We start from the raw sequence: 7,408 nt of genomic DNA on the forward strand, positions 1-7,408 counted from the left end.
GAGGCAGTGGCTTAGTGAGGTAGGAGGAGAACCCAATATTGCAGTTCAGCTACTGGGAGCAGCTACCACAAACAACTGATATGATAACTTTGGTATGTGGTAATTGTATAAAATCCAGGGTCAGGGATAAGATGTCATCCATTCAGTGTATTTACTTTCACTTTCAAATTGACTTTCATCTTTTGGTTGTGCGTCCTTGTATTACTTATGTCATGAAGATCTGTGAATTTTTAGACTCGAGGAAGACAAAAAAAAAAAATGTTATGTTGGGTTTCTTTTTGGGTTTTGAGTGTGCATAATAAATGATTACTGAAGAATGCATAGCATCTGGGGATTAATATGATTTCCTCTTTAGGATTTGCATAAGTTGGAAGTGCATCATGCATAACTGTCTTTGCCATAGCCGTGTTTTCCAAGGATCAGAAGAGATTTTTTTCAAGGAATCTTTATTCAATTAAAGATAAATCTTTGGATTCCAGAGGTCTTTTTATGAAGCAAAACGTCTCAGTGACTTTTTTTATAAAATAGGCTGTGTACATGTTTATTACCATGCAGTTGATTTTTTTTTTTTATTTCTACACTAATTGTTCTTAAGGTATTTAGAGTCAAAATTAGGGATTTGTATCTTTTTAATCACTTCTTAATGTCTGACAGGACAGCTAATAATAATATTAAGAAGTAATCTTCCATGAGGTGTTTTTTTTTTCTTTTTATCATCTTGACAACCCACCTCTAATGCCTTTTTATCACTTTTAGCTGCCTCAGCCTATCAACCTGAGTCATACCATCAGGAAGCAAATTGTACCTAAGCTGAATGGGAGGATTCCCAGATGGTGACTTTTTTTTTAAGTCAACCTTATGTAGATATTTCACATTTATGAACAACCTTGAGAAATTTTCCCTCTTTCAAAATCCTTATCGATCATTAAATTTAAGAAATTCAGCTTTTAGCAGCAATAAACCTTTTGATAAACAACATGCATAAATTTTCTTATTTGAATAACTGTAGTTTTTTATGTGAATATTTAAACCATGTATCTGGAAATAATTGATTAACCTAATTCATACATATGTCATGTAATTATATATGCCTCACTAATAGAATAAAAATATATTTTCTTAGCTTTAAAGGATTTAATCAAAGCAGTACTCCCCTATGAATGAATAGAATGATCCTTCTTCATCTTTGGGCTCTCTGCCAAGATTCCTGAGTATGGCAAAAATAAAATAAGACTGAAGGGTTTAAAATTAGATCTTACCTGTCTCTCCACAAATGCTAATAAAATGGAAAAAAATAACTCACTTGGATGCCAGACTCAGTAAATGTACCAAGATTTTGGGGGCTAAAACAGAGAGAGAGAGACTGGATGGGTTTCACAGCATGCTTACTGAGCAGGGGGTTAAATTTTGGAAGCAGGCAGCCAGCATGCTCTGCAGCAGTTTGCAGGTGTAAGGACAGCAACCTTTTGCAGTTTGTGCTCTCAGAAATCTACTGATATTGCTGATGCCTTTTAAGAGAATATTGAGAAATTCAGTAGGTTTCTGCTTCCTTAGAGTTTAGGGCATAAATTAATGCTATGAAGTCCAGAGGTATGAACTGGCTAAAACATCATCTTCATTACACAGGCTCAGGGAAGTGTCTATGTCATTGTAACAAATAGTAACAAACCTGATAATGCAGATGGTAGCGACTCTTCAGCTTTTGTGGGTTTTGTTCTAAGTGCAGGATGTAAACTAACTGAATAATGAACTTCAATATTAAAAAAAAAAAAGCACTAGTATTCAGTGTCACAATATTTTGGGGATTAAAGGGGAGCTCAACAAAAACAGAATAGTGTCAGTGAATTTATTATTTCAAGGTAAATGATGGACATGTAGACTTGTACTTATTAGTTGTGTTTTGATGATTTTTTTTTTTCCATGGCAAAGTTGGAAGGCTGATTACAGGTACCATTCCATGCAATGCTAGTGCATAGTACCTTGAGGAATAGCCAAGAATGGTAGCAAAAAACTGCAGGCTTTTTGACTTGTGTAGTGGGTGATTGAGCAAAGTGTGAAGTTATTAGCATGAAATCAAAGCAGACAGATGTTACTTTGAGCCTAGTTTTATTGATCATTAAAAATCTACATAGTAAATCAACTGTAGAGGTGTTCATTTCTGCCTGCCACGTGGGGATGAAGGCATGCATGTTCAGAGAGCCTGAGCAGACTTCTGTGTTACAAAAAAAGGCTTGTTCTCTAGAAGGTACAGCTATGGGTGGGAGAGGCTGGGGATGGCAGCAAGCAGTGCAACACCTAAAAAGCCCAGTACCATCAACATTTGGTGACATAGTTAGACCTAAATGTGTTTGTGTGATTATGTGCATGAACCTATTATGCTCAGAGTACGTAGACAGATGGGATTAGGTCCACAGGATGTCATTTCAGTTGGATTCATGTTATTTACCCTGCCTCAGTGCAAAAACAGATGAGTACCTTTACAGAATGCTACCCTACTACTCCCATTTTTTCACATTATTTGCTTAATGAGAAAGACAGTTTTTTGGGTTTGGTGGCTGTAATAGAGATAAGCTTGATTTGCTGCTGCTTTACTAATTACAGAGCAACTGATGTGAAGGTGAACCTGTTGTTTTGTAGACACGGGAAAATGGTTTTAGATTAAATCTTTTTCTTTTTTTTTATTAATTCTGCATGGTATGAAGAAGTTCCTTCAGTCTCCTGACTCTTCCATCCAAAGAATTACTGGTAAGTACAACATTGAATGATTCTACTTTGTTCAGATTTTCTTTTAAAAGCTTTTCATACTTTCCATTTCATTACATATGTATTTCAAAAGGGAAATTAAAAGAGAATTATTAGATATTACTTAAGAATTTTCCCTACTGTCAGTTATACTATGCCTACATCCCTTCTAATTTCAGAGCATGACAAACATGCTAGATAAATTAAAAATTATAGGGCTAAAATGCAAACAAATTGCTTTTAAGTCCCTCACTGTGGCACATAAGCAGACTTCCGGCAAATAGTTCCTCTAATCCTATTTGCAATATTTTTGGTGTACCTAAAAAACCTTCTATTTACTGAATTAATGTTAATTCAAATTAATAGTAAAGGATGCTACTTCATTCTGGTGATTGGTAAGGAGATACAATCTCTTCTAGCTTTAGAATAATAGGAAGGCAGCAGTTTAAATCTCTGTAGGACTTTAGCAATTGTGAGCAGTTACCATTTGATGGTCATTCAGCAGCCTGTGTGAGATGAATCAGTGATTTGTAGGGCAGCCTAAACAAGCCTGCAATGCTGCTCTGCCTGTTCTCTATATAAATAGACAGGCCAGATCTCCAGAGATGTCAGTCTGGCACTTCTCACAAGCTTTGCATTTACTTACTATTCATTATTAATTGTTAAGTGCTTGCAGCACACTTGATATTGTAAAAAGTACAAAGATACAGTCCCTGCCTGGAGGAGTTTACTTTAGAAGATAAGCAGAACCAACTCGTTCTTTTCCTATACAACAAATACAGTTTTCATTGTGTTTTGTTCTAATTCTCTGAAACTCTGAGAATATGGACTTCACGGCAGGTTACATAACGTTTCTTTACTGACTTTCACATTACCCAGTTCACAGTGAAAGAACTGTCAGAGCATGCTTGGCTATATGCAGTGTGACAGGTTTCACTGTTCTGAACAATTGGTCCCATCTGCTCTTATTTCTTGTTTGAGGTTTCAAACTGTTTTTGAAAGCTATCAAATTTCCCGTTAATCTCCTCGGGAGGAGAAAGAACAAATCTCTGGATGGGAAGACAAGTCAGAGTTGATGCATACTGAATAGCAGGAGAGGCAGAATATTACTTGGAAAGGCCTCTGACTATTCTGTACCCCGTTCTCCATAAGGCAGAAAGTTTTATGATTTTGCTGGGGGGCAAAAGGGGAGAGTTAATAGGTTAGGCAAATGTGGCATTTTCTTAAAAAAAACAAACAAACAAAACCAAATACACTACCCTGCATTTTATAAATAGAATGTGTATGATTTTATTTGTTTGATTTCCTCTCAGGTAAGAATTAGTACATGACACATTTGGGTTCTTTATGTCCATGGCTATACTTGCTCCATCCCATACATTCCAGAATCTCAAGCACAGTTGCCAATTTTTGGAAGGCTTTGTAACTAGCAACTGAGTGCTAAATGTTAAGATTTGGGTGAATGAGGGGGAAATTTTTAACTAAAAGAATAAAAGGGAAGTAAAAACAGGCAAGAAGAAGTAGGTGACTTTAAACATGCAGAGAAAGAGAGAGATATAAAAATATTCTGAAAATAATTACAGATTGAATCACACTTGCTTTTTGATCATGACAAAGCACCTCTGCAACAGTTTTTGAGTAGTGTATGTTTTACTTGTGTTAGGCTGGTCCACAAATGAGTCAATTGCTTTAATAGGACAGCAGATTATAATGAGAAAAAAAAAGGGGAGATTGGAAGCAGTCACTCTGGGGGCTCCTAACTGGAGGGCAGTTGAGGTGCCAGGTCAAAACCAGTGATCTGGAAGACTCCTGGCTTGGCTGCCTACACGTCCCACTGAAGCTGACCTGTGAGTCAGCACCTGGAGCTTGTCAGGACTATGGGAGCACTGGCAACAAAAACAGGAACTGTCTTTTAAAAGGGGTGATAGGTGTTCAGAGCTGCTCAACTTCTTCCTGATAAGTATGTAGGAGCTTAGAGATCTTCCAATAATATTTTTAGCAGAACAGGTACTCCATGTATACTGTCATAAATATCTTCCGTGTTGGTAGTTATTCCTTCTGTTAAATCAAAAATGCCTGGTCACCATCCTTTCATTAAATTCACAAATAGAAGAGCTACAGATGCCAGTCTCAGAAGAAATTGGGTAAGCGCAGTTCAGAAAAATTAATGCACAACCACTCAACTCACTATAATTTCGTTTTTCATTTCAGCATATTAGATACTTCTCGCTGACATTACAACCCTTTCTGTAACATTTAGACCCTTTCACAAAGTTATTTGAGTCTATGTATCAATAATCTGTTATAAAGAATCTAAAAGCATCACAAAATTCAACATATACTTTGCAATAAGTGTGGTCCAAGGGGATCTTGACATATTTATATTTATTTTAAGGAACAGGCCAGAAGGAATACCAAGCTAATCCAAGTATAGCTTCTTGCCAAATTTGTCTAGTGGGAGGTGATCAACTAAAAAAAAAAAAATACAATTGAACTTAGAAAGTACATTAGAATAGGCCACAGAAGCAAATAAGAGGTCTAGGATTGATATTTCAGTCCTAAGCAAATTTAAGCAAAACTAGCTTAGATACTGAATACTTAAGACAACTTCAATATGATGATGGAAACATAGGTAATTGAAAGTATTCCCCATGTTTGAAGCTCTTGACTTTGTAGTCAGTTTTAAAATTAAGCATTCTGGATACCGTCTAAGCACCATAAATGGTAAGTGAGGAGAATGAATCTTATTTTTTTTGTAACCATTTAGACAGAGCACTGAAAGGCAATCAACATCTACAGAGTGCTGGCAAAAAAAGAGTTTTGAATTCTTTAAAATCTGGCAATCTGTAAAAGTAGGCCTAGGCTTCATTCCAATATTTTTTTTAAGTTTTTTTACATCAAAATTATTAGAGAATGACTTTAGGCATGATGGTCCATCAGCTCAAGTACGTTATATTTGCTGCTTGAGATTTTTAAGTAATACTAGACTAAGAACTTCTGAAGCTTTCTCTGCTTTAATTTTCAAGTTGCTGGAATATACAATGCTTCAATCTTTTTGAAAGTAGAAATGTAGATACCAGGCACATTTGAAAGATGAAGAGGTTATTATGGTAAACAACATAGCATGCATATATGCTTTCCTCTAGAGACTCTCCTAAACAGAAGCTCACATATACACCTTTATAGCAGCTGCAAAAAATGTCTGTGTTTCTCATCAGTTCATATGTCTCATGATAAAAAGAGTTCCCATTCCCAGTGTATTTCCAATTCTGTGTTATCTGGAGATAGTTTAGACAATTTTATCTCCAAATCATTTGTATACAGGCAAGGAAACACCAAGAGGTGAGGTCATAGAAACACTTCCCCAGTTCCTATACTACAGCATCTGCAGAGACATCAGGCTTTGTAATCATGAACTGTAACATGTAAGCGTAGAGTGATGCAGAAATACCTCTCTAGAGGTACCTGAAAAAAAAAAGGTTTTGCAAAAGCTTGTTATTTGATAATTCATTGTTAAATGGAATAATTTGCTCAATTTGGAATGTCTGCTCCCAAACATAGTAGGTTCCCAGCTGTACTGATTAAAAGAATTGGTAATGCAAGCAAGTAAGCATATTTCAGTCACTCTCATTACTGAAAACCATTGTGCGCTTTTCTGACAAATTGTAGAAAAACTAATAATGTAAAAGTCATGCTTGTAATGGCTTCAGACTTCAGCCTGCAAATGCAATCCAGAAAGCTAAATGTAGCTGTAGCAGTAGCAGTAGGCAGCTTCACGCAGGTGCACACTAGGAATACCTCAGGACACAATAAACACTTAAATAACAAAACCTTCAAGACACAGATGAAAAGTGAGCCACACCCCTACAGAAAAAGCTATATATAGTTTTATGCAATGTTTTAAATTATTTATTATTATAAAAAAAACCAAAAAAAAACAAAAAAAAACAAAAAAGGGGCAATTTTTTAATAACAAAGACATTTTTATTTACCAAAACTAGTACAACTCTTAGGCCTAAATGTTAAAATTTTCTATTATGTGATATACTGCATTTTATCCAGCTATTTATTCTGGTTTTAAAAAAAATATTTGGGGAATGTATTTTTTTTCCTACTGGTGTTTCAACAGGCCTGATAATGTTTCAGACTAAAGGTTTTATAATCTTTCTAAACATGATTATTTTGTTAAAATTTAATATTGTGTTCTGCACCTTGCTTGTAGGATTTTGGTTGAAAATTATCTAAACCAACTTTGGTAATTCTTTTTCTAGTTATTATTATAAACTTAAAATCCTTTGGGAGAATGTAAAATTATGTGTCTATAATTATTAGAACTCCTTCCAGTTTCTGTTCAATAAAAAATTAAGATCAGTAGCTCTTGGCACACAATAACTATGCAGAGCTCCTTGTCTCTGCAGGCAAGAAATCCGAACCTATATAAATGATGAATTCTCATCACCACAAAATCCTGCATTACTTTGTCTGTTATTCACCATTAATCCAGAGATTGTGTGAATCCTCTTTCTCTAGTAGTTATGGATTTATATCTGATAGACTGAAAAGATATTTGGGAATAGGTAGAAGCTTTTCCCAGAAGCATGCTGAAGGAATCTTGGAAATGTTCCATAGGCTTGGTGTGTTCTAATGGCTATTCCCAGCCAAAGAA

This window comes from Lepidothrix coronata, unplaced genomic scaffold (genome assembly GCF_001604755.1).
Source record: "Lepidothrix coronata isolate B3197 unplaced genomic scaffold, Lepidothrix_coronata-1.0 Scaffold7, whole genome shotgun sequence".
NCBI lineage: Eukaryota > Metazoa > Chordata > Aves > Passeriformes > Pipridae > Lepidothrix > Lepidothrix coronata.